General features: G+C 38.7%; 1 long non-coding RNA gene and 1 pseudogene across 1 annotated transcript in view; both read left to right on the forward strand.

The window, feature by feature from the left end:
• The window catches only part of LOC149119677 (uncharacterized), a 135,176-nt gene that overhangs the window by 96,659 nt on the left and 20,470 nt on the right, over positions 1-18,047 (forward strand). The window lies entirely within an intron of this gene.
• LOC100350781 (ankyrin repeat domain-containing protein 49 pseudogene) lies at positions 7,568-8,270 on the forward strand (annotated as a pseudogene).

Consider the following 18,047-nt stretch of genomic DNA (forward strand, 5'->3'; position numbering starts at 1 on the left):
GCATGGTAAGCTGACACCTTTGTTTCAAACTTGGAGACTCCATAATTGTCAGATAATAAATTGTTCTTTTTTTAATTTTATTTTGTTTGTTTTCCATTTCTAAGCTGTTTTGTTGTTTTAAACCACCATTCACTTTGCAGTATTCTCTTATGACAGCCCAAGAAAACTAATATAGTTAGGTTCCTTGAATTTGGATTACAATGGGATGATATATATATATATCAAAGTGCTAGAGGATGATTTAATTTGGTAAAGTGGGGTTTTCATAAGGAAAAACTCTTGAAGATTTTCATCCCAGTGGTGGCAAATGGAACAAATAACTCAAGAAATGATTGCTTTCCCTGTTTTGCTGCACGAATGAAATGACAAGACCATGCAAGCGAAAGAAATATAGTCCTGGAAAAACATTGTCAGGATAGGATGGGAGGCTAATGTTTCAACTCTTCTGCCTGGAACAGATGTTATAAATGTTAAGTAAGTACTTTTAAAGGTAGTATGACTAACTATCCCCAGTTAGCTAGACTGGAATTTTCCCAGGACATGAGCCTTGCAGTGCTAAAAACTGAGACAGTCCCTGGCAACTCAAGATGAATTAATGACTCTATTAAAGCTGTGTACAGAAGAAATAAGATGGCTACAAAAGAGGTTTGCTTGCTGCTTGGGGGGCAGAGCAGGTAATGTTTATGAATGACAGAGAACTCACAATTATTTGGCACACTTCTATGTTATCTGTGAAGTAGGGTTATTTTCACATAGAAAGGGAGAGAATTAACATGGCCCTGAGGAACTTAAACTTAGTGGATACAGAGCATATAGTGGCATCATATTAGGTCACAACATTCATTCACCACTAAATGCACTGGATACCATTTTTTTAAATCTTGGAGATGCATAGTGAACAATGTTTGTCACTGTCCATGTGATTCCCTACATCCAACAGTGGGAGAATCTCAAGCCAATCATTGATATTGTCTATCCCCCTCTCTCTTCCAGATACCCTGCAGAACCTCTGCAGCCCCACACTACTCTGCAATGATTCCATCCTTTTCAGGATTCATAACTTCCAAGATACTCAGCTCTAGAAGAGTCCAATTACTTGCTATCTCTAGCACTCCAAATACAATTAACTTCTCCCTCCTCTGGGATTTTCTCCTAGTCAAAGCTCACACCTGCATTGCGATCTTTGGATTTGAATCCAGTCCTTCTTTTGAAACTGGCTAAAAACTCAGCTCCTCCAAGAAGCATTTTTTTAGTTGAGCTCCCTCTACTTTAATCTCTCTACTTTAAACGTGTTACCTCACATTCCTAAATTTCTAGGTACCTTAGTCAATAAGTATGTTAAATTCAATTGCTTTAATTACAATTACTTTATATTAAAATTATATACAATATTTCTATTATAATATGTAATTACATAAACATATTATTGTCACAATTATCGGATTCATGATCTAAAGGATCTCCACTGATATAAGTTGTCTAGGACTATGAATCTGATAGGAACCAAGAAATGGATTGATAGAAGGTAGAATGACCATCTCTGTTCAATAGTGTTCTCTAAGTAGATTTCACTCATTCACGGAAAAATAGAATTAAAAGACAAATTTATCTTTGTGTAAAAATTGAAATCAATGCTTAGATTTTAAAAATATTTGATGGGTTGATTTGCTTAATTAATTTGAGAGGCAGAGTGACAGGGAGCAAAAGGGAAAGACAGATAAGGCAGGTTTTCTGTCTGCTGGTTCACTCTCCAAGTGGCCCCAACAGTCAGGGCTGGAACAGGTTGAAAACAGGAATCTAGATCTCCATCTAGGTCTATCACATGGGTGACAGCATCCAAGCACTTGGGCCCATCCTCTGTTGTATTCTCAACTGCACTGACAGGGAGCTTAATTGAAAATGGAGCAACTGGGGACTCAAAGACTTGAGCCAGCACTCCTATATGGGAAGCAAGCATTATGAGAAGTGGCTTAACCCACTAAACCACAAAGCCAACCCAAATGAATTTTTATAACACATATTTTCCAAAAACTTTTTGAAGATAACTACTATATCTTCTGATTATTCCCTCTCAAGAGAGTAAGTAGGATTTGCATAATCTTTATCTGGGTTCTGGAAGTATGGGAGCTCAGAATCCTGTCTCGTACGTGGTGTTGTGAATTGACTGGCTAATTCATGAGAGATGATGGTTTGAATCAATCAGAATTTCCTTACCTGAAAGATCCTAGGAATACCTTACATGATTCACTACACTGCCTCAGGCTTAAATAACCGATATCTTCAAGTCATTAACAGGCATAGAACTGCTTAACAGTTCTAAATGTTACCAGAGTTATCTAATTCTGGTTATCATTGCTGTATTGACACCTTAGTCTCTTATGTACGTGAAGATTTTTATGAACATGTTTAACAAAATTAAATGTTTCAGTATCTGCCTTTTATAAATTATATGATGGAAATTAGACATAGGCCAAAAGCATTTCAATTTTTAATAAAAACAGAGATTTTCTGGTTGTCTGGGTGCACAAGCTGACATTTACCCTAAAACATATTCTAGATTGAATAATTAAAAGCATAGTTTGTGACCCGCTAGATGCAGTTATCACAAGGGTCCAACTTGAACTTACTAAAAACATACTAGCATTACTTAATATTCTTTTTTGGACAAGGTAACTAGTTACCATGGCCAGTCAAGCTAACTAGACTGGAATGCCATGGAAATTCATTCCACTAGTGAATCTAATTCATCAGTGAGATATGATATGATATTTGATTAGATATGTATTGAGATACATGTGGGAGATTTCACAAATAACACCAGTGTAAGCAAATAATGAAGGATAGAATTAAAAGGGAGAGAATGATCCTGCGGGGGAAGCAGGACACACAGCAGACTCATAGAATGGCAGCACTCCTGCTTCAGAATCAACCCTTGGGACATTCGGATCTGGCTAAAAGGTCCATGAGAGTCTCACAGGCATGGAAAGCCATGACACAGTGGCAAAAAACAATCTAAATGAAAGATCTTGGTGAACAAGACCCCAGCAGAAGGAACAGGCCATCAAGGAGAGAGGCGCCTTTCTCTGAAGGGAGGAAGGAACCTCCACTGTGATATGACCTTGACTAAACAAGTTCAGAGTTGGTGAACTCAAGGGGCTTCCATAGCCTAGACAGCTCATAGCAAGAGTCTTGGGTGATTGCTGACGTCATAAATAAGAGTGCCAATTGTTAAATCAACAATGGGAGTCACTGGGCACATGCTCCCCACGTAGGATCTCTGTCCTTAATATGTTCTACTATGAAACTTAAAAACAACACTACTAGTCAAACCATACCCTATACCTTGTGCGGTTGTGTGAGTGCAGCCTATTGAAATCCTTGCTTAGTATATACTAAGTTGATCTTCAGTATATGAAGGTAATTGAAAATGAAACTCGATGAAGGGTGGGATGGGAGAGGGAGTGGGAGAGGGGAGGGTCACGGGAGGGAGGGAGGTTTGTGGGGGCAAGCCACAACAATACAAAAGTTGCACTTTGTAAATTCACATTTATTAAATAAAAAAAACTATATAACAAACAAAAAAAGGAAAAAGAAAAAAAAAAACTTAATACTTTACCCTTTTAGTATTTTTTATGTTCTACTTAAAACTATTGGTTGAACTTTGTAATTAATACACAATTACTCTTAGGTGCTTAATTAATGCTATAACTAGTACTCACTTTGTGTTTCTGTGTGGGTGCAAACTGTTGAAATCTTTATTTAATATATGCTAAATTGATCTTCTGTATATAAAGATAATTGAAAATTAATCTTGATGTGCATGGAAGGGGAGAGGGAGTGGGAGAGGGGAGTGTTGTGGGTGGGAGGGAAGTTATGGGGGGGAGCTATTGTAATCCATAAGCTGTACTTTGGAAATTTATATTCATTAAATAAAATAAAATGTAAATATTAAAAAAAGAGATCATGTGGAACAGTTCTTCCTGCAATATATTTGCCTTTGTCTGGTACAGCCTTTATTTTGCCTTTATATTTCAAAAAAAAAGCTTTGCATGATATGGGATTCTTGGTTTGTACTGTTTTTTATCCCTTTGAGCATTCTGAAGATGATATCCCACCCCCTTCTGAATATCATTGCTTTGACTAGGTATGTAGTTGTTAATCCTATTGATATTCCTTTGTAACTAATGAATCATTTTCACTTCCTGCTTCTAAGACTTTCTCCCTATCTTTGATTTTCAGTATTTATAGTTTGATATTTCTATATATGAATCTTTTTTAAGATTTTATTTATTTATTTGGGAGGTAGAGTTACAGACAGTGAGAGGGTGAGACAGAAAAGTCTTCCATCTGATGGTTGAATCCCCAAATGGCCACAATGGCTGGAGCTGTGCAGATCCAAATCTAGAAGCCAAGAGCTTCTTCTGGGTCTCCCACATGGGTGCAGGGGGCCAAGGACTTGGGCTATCTTCTACTGCTTTCCCAGGCCATAGCAGAGAGCTGGATCAGAAGAGGAACAGCCAGGACTAGAACTATTAACCTACTGCATCACAACGCTGGTTAGAGTGGTTAGATTATTTCAGTTAAGTGCATTCTCTTTTTCCAACAAAGTTCATCTTCTCATATTGTTCTTCAGGTTCACACAACTTTACTTACACCCACGGGTATCTTGTGATTTTAATGAGTTTTATAGGGTTAGCTCCCTTTTTGAGTGCTCACCAAATGCAGCTATTAAAGTCCCCTAATTGAAGACTTGCTGCTGTATTGTTTTCAACAATGACTTGGGGTGATAAATATCTATATGAACTATTCTGGCCAAATTCTAGTTCCGTTACAGTTTTGTTTTCCAAACTCAGTGTGTGAGTTTTGTTCTGAGACCAGAAGAACTCCCCCATCTTTCTTCTTCCCTGCTGCTCTCCTGAAAACTACCTCGGCTGCAATTTAACCTGTATCTTCAATCTGCGAGTTGCTTTTTTTACTACATACTCTTCTATTTTTCAAGTGCTTTTCAGTCTGAGCTTCATTCTCTCTTGCAAATGAAATCAGTTCTCTTTTGGAAATAGATTAGAAACTAATTTATGGCTGATTCTCTCCAAGGCTAAATCTCTGAGTCAAGGTCCTAGAAGCTGGGACAGTCATAAGCTTCTCTTTGAGTGATCTCCCTGCCACTGTTGCTGGGATCACTCAATGGAGGGAATAATCAGAAGACAAGATACTTCAACTTGCCTCTTCTCTCACAGATTTATTGTTATTAGAAGGGAAGGCAAGGTAGATTGGATCCCCAGTGTTCTTGGAGTGTAAAACAAAGTAGAGCTTCTGTCCAGTGAGTGAGGGGTGGGTACAAGGGAGACCCAACCTCTCACCCACACTTTTCAGGGACTTAGTTTCACCACCAGGTAGTAGAGATCAGGATTAAGAAGCACTAACAACATCGTGTTCCTCCTAGGTAGAGGCCCTCTCTAGGCACTGTAGGGAAAAGGAATTACTTGTTCTTGGTAAAAACAATCTGAGTGGAACATCTGTCTCAATAAACTAGGACAGGAAGGAAACTAGTGGTCTTAGCACAAATACTATAATTTCCTTCCTTTCTTATTGAGTTTTCATAGACATTCTTGAATTTTTTTAATGTGCTATCTGCCTTTAGGATCATTGCAAGAGGCTTTAAAAGTTTTTCTTTCTTTATTTGTTTGCTTTTAGTCTCAGCCATTTCAACAGGCAGTGAATCAAGAGTGCTCCTAAATGCTGTCATGCCAGAACTAAATCTCTGATTAGGATTTGATATACAGGCATATCTCCTTTTATTTTGCTTCAATTTTTTTGTACTTTGCAGATACTACATATGGTACAATTTGAATACTGACAGCAATCTTGCATTGAGCATGTCTACCATTACATTTTTTCATTTTGTATCTCAGATTTTGGCAATATATGTAATATTTCAAATGTTTTAGTAATAACATATGTTATAGTGATCTATGACAGTGATTTAAACTTTTTATTATATTTTCATTTTATTTTATTTTTGTTAAATATTTTATTTATTTGAGTGGTAGAGATAGAGAGAGGGAGAGAGGGAGAGAGTTCTTTCATCCACTAGTTCACTCCCCAAATGGCTGCAACAACCAGGGCTGGGCCAATCTGAAGCTAGGAGCCAGGAGCTTCTTCTGGGTCTCCCACGTGAGTGCGGGGGCCCAAGCATTTGGACCATTTTCCAATTCTTTCCCAGGCCACAAGCAGAGAGCTGGATTGGAAGAGGAGCAGCCAGGAACCAAACCAGCACCCATATGAGATGCTGGCACCACAGGTGGAGGCTCAGACTACTATGCCACAGCGCTGGCTCCTTCATTTTATTTTAAAGGGAGGGAGGAAGGGAGTGACAGAGAAGTGGGGAGGGAGAGGGAGAGGAAGAGGGAGGAACCTCTCATTTTCTGATTCACTCACCAAATGCTCACTATAGCAAGCACTGGGTCAGGCCAAATCCAGGAGCCTGGAACTCAATCTGGCTTTTCCACATTGAGCCATCTCATCTGGTCTCCCAAGGTGCACATTAGCAGAAACCCAGAGGCAGAAGCAGAATTGAGACTTGAACCTATGCACTCTGATATAGGATGCCAGCATCTAAAGTATGTCTTAAGCATTGCACAAAATACCCACCTTAATCTGTTTATTTGATGTTAATAATGCAGTGTTTTGAGGCACCTTGAACTGTATCCATATAAGGCAACAAACTTAATTGATAAATGTGTGTGTTCTGACTGCCATGCCACCTGTTCATTTCCCCATCTCGTTCCTCCTCTTTGGGCTTCCCTATTTCCTGAGATAAAATAATATCAAAATCAGGCCAATTACTAACCCCACGTTGGCCTCTAAGTACTCATGTGATGTATTTCTTATCTCAGATAAAAAACTAGAAATGATTAGGTTTAGTGAGGAGAGGATGACCAAAATCTAGGCCTCTTGTTGTCAGTTAACCAAGTTGTGAACATGAGGGTAAAGTTATTGATGGAAATAAAACGGTGCTATTACAGTGAACATCTAAATGATAAAGAGAAAAAAAAATCTTATTGACAATATGGAGAAAGTCTTAATGGTCTAGATAGAAGATTAAACCAGTCACAACATTCCACTAAGGCAAAGCCTGAACCAGAAAAAAATCTCCAGTTTTCTTCACTTTTATGAAGGATAAGAAACATGAAGAAGCTGCAGAAGAAAAGTTTGAAGCTAGCACAGGTTGGTTTATGAAGTTTAAGGAAAGAATCTGTACAACAGAAAAATGCAAGTGAAGCAACAAATGTTAATGTCGATGATACAGCTATATTTTTTTTCAGAAGACCCAGCAGAGATCAGTGATAAAGCTGCTACACTAAGCAAGAGATTATCAATGTGGATGAAACAGCTTTATAATTCCATCTGGGACTTTTAATAGCTAGAGAAGAGAAGAAAATGCCTGGCTTCGGATTTTCAGCTCCATAAGATCTTGATGAATGAAACAAAGCAGACATAATTCATCTCTAGAAGATTATTTATACCTTGGCATTTGAAATGTCTTTTACTTAGAATAGTAGCAAAAATGGAAAAAGATAATATAAATGACAATGGAAAACCAGACAAAGAGTTCCTTGGACTCTTCTAAACAGGTTAACCAACTTGAATTACTGGAAACACATTGACATTGTATTTCCACTGGCACTCACAGTCTCTGGATTAGCAATTCTGATGAAGATGAAAAGCAAGATGAGAAAAAAGAAGAGTAGAATCAACTACAAGGGAAAAAATGGAAAAAGATCCAAGCAAATTGCTTCTTTGGGCTACTGAAAAAAATGGCTTACCACAATACAGAGGATACTTTGTGAAAAGGCCACTCCTGTGAACACCCGGGATGAAAATCAATGTACCCCCCTTCATCAAGCAGCCCGCAGTGGACACTTGGATAGTGGACCTGAGCTCAAGGGGCAGATGTGCAAGCAGTGACTGTGGATGGCTGGACACCCCTGCACAGTGCTTATAAGAGGAGAGACCAGCGCGGCTTCTTTCTTACTTCAGCATGATGTGGATATCAATGCCCAAAGGCCTCTTGACTCCCTTGTATCTTGCTATTGGGAACAGAGACAGTAAAGACGCCCTTGAACTCATCCTGATGAACCATTATATGAAAACCAGACCTGAAAGACAACCTCAGAGAAACTGCACTTGATATCTCCAGTAGGACACATATAGATCACTACTAGCTTGAAACTCTGGAAGGCTGTACAAATTCTTCACCTCCATCTTAATGGTTCTAGTAATTTTTTAAGTGTCTAAGTACTGGTGCCTCCTTTGTGTGAATGCAAAATATTCCCCTAATACAAAGTTTACATCAAGTGTCTTGCTGAAGAAAAAATCATTGGTACTCACATTAATGTTCATCCAAATAAACTGCCTGATACTAATTTCAAAACATATTTGAGGGTTGTTTGCATATATCTTTAACAATTTCTGTGGAATTTCTGATTTTTTCTCAGAAATAGTTTCAATTTACTTATACTTAAGAATTTGATGTGGATTATACAAAGACTAAAAGATATTCTTGGTTCTGATCTAAGAGAAATGCATCTTTTAAATATCCCATATCCTGGGGCCGGCGCCGCGGCTCACTAGGCTAATCCTCCGCCTAGTGGCGCCGGCACACCGGGTTCTAGTCCCGGTCGGGGCGCCGGATTCTGTCCCGGTTGCCCCTCTTCCAGGCCAGCTCTCTGCTGTGGCCAGGGAGTGCAGTGGAGGATGGCCCAGGTGCTTGGGCCCTGCACCCCATGGGAGACCAGGAAAAGCACCTGGCTCCTGGCTCCTGCCATCGGATCAGCGCGGTGCGCTGGCCGCAGCGCGCCGGCCGCGGCGGCCATTGGAGGGTGAACCAATGGCAAAGGAAGACCTTTCTCTCTGTCTCTCTCTCTCTCACTGTCCACTCTGCCTGTCAAAAAAAAAAATATCCCATATCCTGGATTTTTTTCAGTATTTAGTATACTGACAAGTATTTTTCTAAAGTATGATAATTCAGAATATAATTAAAAATTTTCAATATACTGGTGAAGTTCAACTGTCTTCTCTACATTACCATCTCTAGTAGCTTTCATTGTAGACTAATAAAACAAACATATTAGTGACTTGGATCTTCACACAAGCTAAAGATAAAAAAAACATAGATTTTGTTTTTTAGAATATTAACCATATTCAGGAAAGCAGTTATCCAGATGTTTAATCAATGAATGTTCTATATTGCCTCCCACCACAATTCACTAAATCATGCTTATGGTCTTACTTAACCCTACAGGATCCTTATACTTAAGGGGAGTTAGTATGACCTGTTAGACATGCACATCATTGTAGTTTGGCCCAAGACATCATAGTATATCTGCTCTCCAACTGGGTTTATCTTCTGGGTTGGCTCTGCTCATACAATGTATCTAATTCATAGGAAATGTTGATTTTTCCAAGGTCCTCATTTTATACAAACCATACAAAGGCATATCGACGAGGGGAAATGAATCCTAAGAATACAAAGGATGATTATTTTATTGGGACTAAAATCACAAAGAGGCTCAAGCTTTTTTCTTTTTTTAAACCCATAATGTGGATAGTAACAAAAAGAATAAATGTAAATATTCAGTAAAACTAAAGTACATACTTTGGTAACAAAAAAGAAAGAATATGCCTGGCTTCAAAGCTGCAAATGACAGGTTGACTCTTTTGTAACAGGATAATGCAAGTGGCTACTGTAATTTGAAACCAATGCTCATTTACCATACTGAAAATCGTAGAGCCATTATAAATTATACTAAATCTACTCTGCCTATTTTCTACAGAAACACCAAACCTAAATGGCAACACATCCATTTACAACGTGGTTTATTGAATTCTTTTAAGCTTACTGTTCAGTCCAACTTCTCAGACAAAAATATTCCTTTGAAGATGTTCCTATTCATTGACAATGTGCCTCGTCATCCAAGAGTTCTGATGAAGATGTATAGTGGGATTAATGTTTTCATGTCTACTAAAACACCATCCATTCTACAGCCCATGGATCAAGGTGCAATGCCAACTTGCAAGTCTTATTTGAGAAATACATTTCATAAGGCTATTGCTGCCTTAGATAGTAATTCCTCTGATGAATCTGAAAAATGTAAATTGACAATATTCTGGAAAGGATTTACCCTTCTAGATGTCATTAAGTACACCTGTGACTCATAGATAGAAGTTCAAATATCTATTAACAGGCGTTTGGAAGAAGTTGATTCAAAAATTCTTAGAAGCCTTTGAAGGATTCAAGAGTATAATATAGAAAGTGACTGCAGATGTGGAAATAGGAAGAGAATTAGAAGTAGAAGTAGAAATAGAGGCTAGGGGCCGGTGCTGTGGCATAATAGGTTAAGCCTCTGCCTGCAGCATGGCATCCCATATGGACACCAGTTTGAGTCCTGGTTGTTCCACTTCTAATCCAGCTCCCTGCTAATGCACCTAGGAAAGCAACAGAGGATGGCCCAAGTGCTTGGTCCCCTGTACCCATGAGGGAGACCCTGAAGAAGCTCCTGGCTCCTGGCTTCAGTCTGGCCCAGCTCCCTCTTTCTGTCTATAACTGCCTCTCAAATAAATGAATCTTTAAAAAAACACACCTATGTCATCCACAATGATAGTAGCAGTTGAATATTTTGTGTATGACATTATAGACAGTGCTTCCAGATAAAATTCAGGATAATCACTTACATTAGTCCATTTTCTGTTGCACATGGTATAATACCATGGACTAGGTAAGTTAAGAAGAAAAGAAGTATATTTTGGTTTACAGTTCTGACCCAAGATCAAGGAGTTGCATTTGGTGATGGCCTTCTTGCTGGTGGTGTTGTGAAGGCATTACATGATGTAAGAGAGGGAACATAAGAGAGAGCTAGCCAAACTGGCTTTTATAGCACACTCTCTATCAAGATATTCAGTTGATCCATCAATACATTAGTCCATTAAAGGTATTACCTCTTATTGATGTCATCTGGTCCTAGTTATTGCAATATCATAATGGTAATAAGATATCAATGTGAGTTTCAGAGAAGACAAAATATTCAAATCATAGTACCAGTTAAATTTACCTTTCAGATAACTATATTCTTTAGTCTGGGTACATCCATAAAATTTCATGAGCTATATATAAAATAAATTCATTTTTTCTTAAATTCTGCAGTTTTATTTACTAAATCCGGAAAATGTGATATATTTTAATATTTTTCCAAGACAAAAAAAAATCATGTCCATGCTCTATTGATCTTCAAGCTTGTAGCCAACTGCTAATACATGAAAATTTTTTTAAACTTTTTTTTTAATTTTTTGCCAGGCAGAGTTAGACAGTGAGAGAGAGAGAGACAAAGAGAGAATTATAGACAGTGAGAGAGAGACAGAGAGAAAGGTCTTCCTTCTGTTGGTTCACTCCCCAAATGGCCACTATGGCCAGCGCTGCGCCGATGCAAAGCCAGGAACCGGGTACTTCCTCCCGGTCTCCCATGTGGGTGCAGCGACCCAAGCACTTGGGCCATCCTCCGCTGCCCTCCCAGGCGATGGCAGAGAACTGGACTGGAAGGGGAACAATGGGGACTAGTAGCCAGCGCCCCAACGGGGACTAGAACACTGGGTGCCGGTGCCGCAGGCGGAGGATTAGCCAAGTGAGCCACAGCGCCGGCTTTTTTAACTTTTAATTAATAAATATAAATTTCCAAAGTACAACTTTTGGATTATAGCAACTTTTCCCTCCCATAACCTCCGTCCCACCTGCAACCATCCCATCTCCCACTCCCTCTCCCATCCCATTCACATCAAGATTCATTTTCAATTGTCTTTGTATACAGAGGATCAATTTAGTATATACTAAGTAAAGATTTCAACAGTTTGCACCCACACAGAAACACAAAGTATAAAGTACTATTTGAGTACAGTTATACCGTTAATTCACATAGTACAACACATTAAGGACAGAGATCCTACATGGGGAGCAAGTGCACAGTGACTCCTTTTGTTGATTTAACAATTGACACTCTTATATATGACATCAGTAATCACCCTAGGCTCTTGTCATGAGCTGCCAAGGCTATGAAAGCCTCTTGAGTTCGCCAACTCTGATCTTATTTAGACAAAGCCATAGTCAAAGTGGAAGTTCTCTCCTCCCTTCAGAGAAAGGTGCTTCCTTCTTTGATGGCCAGTTCTTTCTGCTGGGATCTCACTCACACAGACCTTTCATTTAGGTCATTTTTTTTGCCACATTGTCTTGGCTTTCCATGCTTGAAATAGTCTCATGGGCTTTTTACCCAGATCTGAATGGATTAAGGGCTGATTCTAAGGCCAGAGTCCTGTTTAGACATCTGCCATTCTATGAGTATGCTGTGTATCCCGCTTCCCATGTTGGATTTTTCTCTCCTTTTTAATTCTATCAGTATTAGCAGACATTAGTCTTGTTTATGTGATCCCTTTGACACTTAATCTTATCATTATGATCAATTATGAACTGAAACTGATCACTTTGACTAGTGAGATGGCATTGGTACATGCCACCTTAATGGGATTGAATTGGAATCCCCTGGCATGTTTCTAACTCTACCATTTAGGAGTAAGTCTGATTGAGCAATACATGAAAATTTAAAATATAAAAACCACTAGGATACACATGTAAGAATTCTTAAAATATATTTTTAGCTTTGACTTAACATGTAATAATTGCAAATTTGAGGACTATAGTGCAACAAAGTATTTTTTTTAATCATGAAATACTATCACATATTCACTATATATATGCTCTGGTACAATATCCCTCATAAGCAGTCATCATTTAAATTACTATACATTTTCAATGGCAGTAATTTGCAATAACCTAAAAGAAAGCTCATTTGATGGTTTCAGTGATCATTTAATAAAACATTTTTAACTTTTCTATTTATATAAGCTGAACAAATTTCACATATTTCATATATACAGATTTCAGAGGACAGTTACAAATTTTCCTTTCTCGAATATTCCTCCTATTCATCCGAGTCATAGAGCAAGTTAAATTCCTTTTCTGTGTGCCAATACTTCAATTATCTCACAACAATGAGACAATGCTGATATTATTTTTCTCTTTGATATTGATAATATTCTTAGTTTCTTCAGCTATCGGTATTGTTTCAAGTTCTCTCACACACTGGCAAATACTGACTTTTTAGCTTCTATGTGTCAACATACTGTGCTAGGTGAAATAACGCTGTAATGCACTTTATTTATCAAAAATACTAGTAATTATCTGAGCCTTCATCGTGAGTCATAATCTTCTTGCCTTAATATTGATGGCTACTGGGGTCAGTGCTGTGGTGTAGTGGGTAAAGCCACCACCTGCGGTGCCAGCAACTCCACTTCTGATCCAGCTCTCTGCTATGACCTGGGAAGGCAGTAGAAGATGGCCCAAATCCTTGGGCCCTTGTATCCATGTGAGAGACCCAGAAGAAGCTCCTGGTTCCTGGCTTCATATCAGTGCAGCTCCGGCTGTTGCAATCATCTGGGGAGTGAACCAGTGGATGGAAGACCTCTCTCTCTCTCTACTTCTGCCTCTCTTTAACTCTGGCTTTCAAATAAATAAATAAATAAATATTTTTAAAAATATTGATGGCTACTGACAGATTAGAATGGTAGTGGCTGAAGGTTGGAGTGGCTGTGGTAACTTCTCCAATAAGACAATAATTAAATTTGCGTATTGATTGACTTATTGTCATGTCAGCAATGTTTATAGTATTTTTCAAGGAGTCGATTCTATCTCAAGAAGCCACTATTTTTGTTTATTCATAAGAATTGATTCCTCACTCATTAAACTTTTTCATGAGATTGCAGCAATTCAGTCATATCTTTAGGCTCTACTTTTTTAAAATAAATTTATATATTTATTCGAGAGGCAGAGTTACAGACAGAGAGACAAAGAGACAGAGAGAGGTCTTTGGCATAGGTTCACAAATGGCTGCAACAGCCAGAACTGGGTCAATCTGATGCTGGGAGCCAAAAGCTTCTTCCGGGTCTCCCACATGGGTGCAGAGGCCCAAGCATTTGGGCCATCTTCCACTGCTTTCCCAAGCAATTTGGAAGAGAGCTGGATGAGAAGAGGAGCAGCCAGGACATGATCTGGTGCCTATATACCTTTCTGTACATTTAATTTGCAGGTATCTTTTTGTAACGAGACCTGATAATTAAAGCTATATTAAGGAGCTGACATAATAAAGTAGAATAGCAGTTTAAGCCACCACTTTTGATGCTGGTAACCTGTTTTGGAATGCTGCTTCAAGTCCTGTCTTCTGTACTTCCTATTAATGTGCCTGGGAAAGCACTGGATGATGGCCCGACTACATGGATCCCTGCCACCCATATGGGAGATCTAGATGGAGTTCCAAATTCCTGGCTTAGTCTGGTCCACTCCTGGATGCTGCAGGTATTTGGAATGTGAACCAGAAGATGGCAGATCTCTCTCTCTCTCACTCTCTCTGTGTCAAATTTGCCTTTTCAACAGATAAATGAATAAATCTTTTTTAAAAACTATATTAAAGTACCATTTGTCCCCTATCAGATTGAGCATAGGCTACTCAATCTATGACATGGAGAAGAAATGCTCACATATTGATTTGAATGCAAATAGCTAACCTGTTTTGAGTTCAAATGGTGACAATTCTCAATATTCAAATACATTGATATCAAGGCAATTAATGTAGACATTCTCAATGTGCAAAATAAAATAGGTTTCGATATATGCCCATGCTTACATGCAGCTTTTTTGTAATATCCAATGTAATGTACATCACTACCGCTAGGGAACTGATTAAATCAATGTGGTATATCATAAAATGGGCTATTATAGAGCCACTAAAAGTGAATACAAAAATTCTCTATTTCCTGATAAAGAATGTTCTCCAAGATAACTGAGGGGAAAACGGCATAAAAATATGCTTTGAATGCCATCAATTTTCATAAAAGGCAAAGGCCAATAAGAATAATTATTCTTATCTTTACACCAGACAGCTATACAGGAAACTAAAAATATCATTTACCTCTTTGAAGATACGGTTGGAAATTGGGCAGAGCTACAAAAGTTAGGAGAAGGAAACTCTCCAATTCATACATTTTTACACTTAAAGTTTTATACATTTGAATGAACTTTTTCAAAAATGAAGGATAATAATACCATGATAATTTTCTTTGGTTGAATAATACATCATATTTAAGAAATGAACACTTCTTCTTTTTTTAACAGGTAGAGTTATAAACAGAGAGAGAGAGAGACAGAGAGAAAGGTCTTCCTTCTGTTGGTTCACCCCCCAAATGGCCACCATGGCTGGCGCTGCGCTGATCCGAAGCCAGGAGCCAGGTACTTCTTCCTGGTCTCCCATGCGAGTGCAGGGTCACAATCACTTAGACCATCTTCCACTGCCCTCCCGGGCCACAGCAGAGAGCTGGCCTGGAAGACGAGAAACCAGGACTAGAACCCGGCACCCATATGGGATGCCAGCACTGCAGGCAGAGGATTAACCAAGTGAGCCACGGCGCTGGCCCCCAAGAAATAAACACTTTTCATCACAACCTCATTGACCTATCCATCCAGAAACAGACACATTTATTCTTGAACATCATGTTAGGCTAGATTACTGCAGTGAAACTGACATTTGTACACACTGAGAAGGGGTCATTCTTTAACATGTGTAAATACCCAAAACATTAATATATTAATGCAAAGCTTTAACTCGTTTCTCTGTATACACATGTGTGAAATTATGAACTTTCTAATTATTTTGCTCTGCAATATCACCATTTTTTCCTCATAATGATCCCTGTGGAAATGATATTATTGACTTTATATTTCAGTAGCTGCCATTTGAAAATGTCTTTGTTAGTTCTACCTCATCTTACCATCTCTCTTCCTGCTTCATCTCCCTGCACTATGACAGTAAATATCATCTCTGCTAACCTATCACTTTCAGTATGTGTGTACATACATATGCAAGCATTCCCAATTTTATGGGATTGTGCCTGCTTCTTTCCTACTTCTGTGAATCATCATTGGAGGCATCAACCTACTTAAACTTTCATTTTCTCTTTCATTTTTCAACTACCTTCCAGTTTTAAAAATACCAATACACTATCATTACTTTTATAACTTACTGCATATAAGAAGTGATAGCCTGGTAGCTTGAAGTATGTATTGATAAACTAATATTATTATTTCTATTTCATATTCGTGGAATTAGGCGAGGAGGGGGTAGATACTGATAATATGAATCCTGATGCTATTAGTATTGGTTCAGCAAAGGGAGATCATCAGTATGCAGATGGGTCCAAAAGATCAGGAAAATGAGTCTTGAGAGAAACAAAGCAGGGTCTTGCAGGCTGTGAGAAATGGGAGCTTAATGGTAACCTTCCATAGGCTTTTACCTAAACCAAGGGTCATATTCTTGAATCAGGTATTGAACTGTAAGCTTTCTGCCATGAGCTTGCAGGTAGGAAACCTTTTTTTTTTTTTTGAGGATAGGGAAAGAGCAAAGTGTTTTGTTTTGTTTTTTCATCCTTCTGATAGTCACCAAAGTAGGTGCCTTTATGAAAGGTCATCTTATTGACCTCATCTTTGTTTTTTTTTTAATTTATTTTTAATTTTTTTTATTTATTTGACAAGTAGAGTTTTAGACAGTGAGAGAGAGAGAGAGAGAGAGAGAGAGGTCTTCCTTACATTGGTTCACCCCCTAAATGGCCTCTACAGTCAGAATGGCACCAATCCGAAGCCAGGAGCCAGTTGCTTCCTCCAGGTCTCCTATTCAGGTGTAGGGGCCCAAGCACTTGGGGCCATCCTCCACTGCCTTCCCCGACCACTGCAGAGAGCTGGACTGAAAGAGGAGCAGCTGGGACTAGAACCGGGGCCCATATGGGACGCCGGCACCACCAGCGGAGGATTAACCAAGTGAGCCACAGCACTGACCCCCTCATCTTGTTTTCTCAGTTAAATAAAAGAGGCCAAATTGAGATCTAAAGCTGCAAAGAGACAGTTTCCTGTTCTCTGTCAAGAAATTTGCATTGTCTACCTTTGGCTCTAGATATCTCTGCTGGATACTGACTATATCCTTCAAGTTATAAAAGTACTTTTCAATAAATATCTTAGAATTTGTTCAATTGGACCCTGAAATGCTAACCATTCATTCTGAAAGTGAATACCACTCACAGAGTACCAGGGAAGCATAAATCCCTCTAAGTGAAATTACACCCCTACAGATTTGTGGCCATAAAGCTTTCTCCAAACAGATGCAGCTATTGAAAGTGGAGCATGGCTTTCTGTAATTAAGAATCACTAAAGGCCACAGCCATTTTAGGAAGAGATGTTGAATTATGTATCAGAACATTTTTGACTTCACTATATTTCTGAACCCTCTGTTCCTCTTCCTTAAGTATTAGCAACTCTTTGTAGGTACTGATTGGACTTTTCTGCAGTGGCAAGTAAGTAGCAGGCATGAGTCTGCAGTATTTTTTCTATATTTAGATAGGCAGTGCATATAAAAATAAAAATTAATATATGACCTGAGTCATCATGTGCCTTTTTTTAAGTTGAGTTATAGAGCACAAAGATAGGCTGAAATTAGCACAGTTCCAAAACCCATGGGGTGTCTGTTTTGTCACTTATTCAGCAATCAGCTAATGGGCAGACTTTGCACAATAACTTGCTCACTAAGGACATTTTTACTTCTCACAGAGCACCAGTCCCTGTAAGTTGAGAGACAAAAATGAGACAATCTCCATAGTTAGGAACTTCAAGTACCTTTCTTCCTTAGAAACTTTCCAAATTGTTATAGTTTGTCTTATTTGATAGTTGCCTTGAGAGGTGACACTATTGATAGGTGATCCAGTCAGTTTTCAAGGAAGAAACTTAGCAGCCATCTCACTGTCCTTTTGCAGTGCTCTCCTGACAGATACAGAAATCATCTTCATTGTAGTGGTTATCGGTCAGCTGGATGCTCTTGGGGGACAGGAAATAAGAAATCACACTGACA

Source organism: Oryctolagus cuniculus, chromosome X (assembly GCF_051225735.1).
Source record: "Oryctolagus cuniculus isolate XC-2025 breed Fujian yellow rabbit chromosome X, ASM5122573v1, whole genome shotgun sequence".
NCBI lineage: Eukaryota > Metazoa > Chordata > Mammalia > Lagomorpha > Leporidae > Oryctolagus > Oryctolagus cuniculus.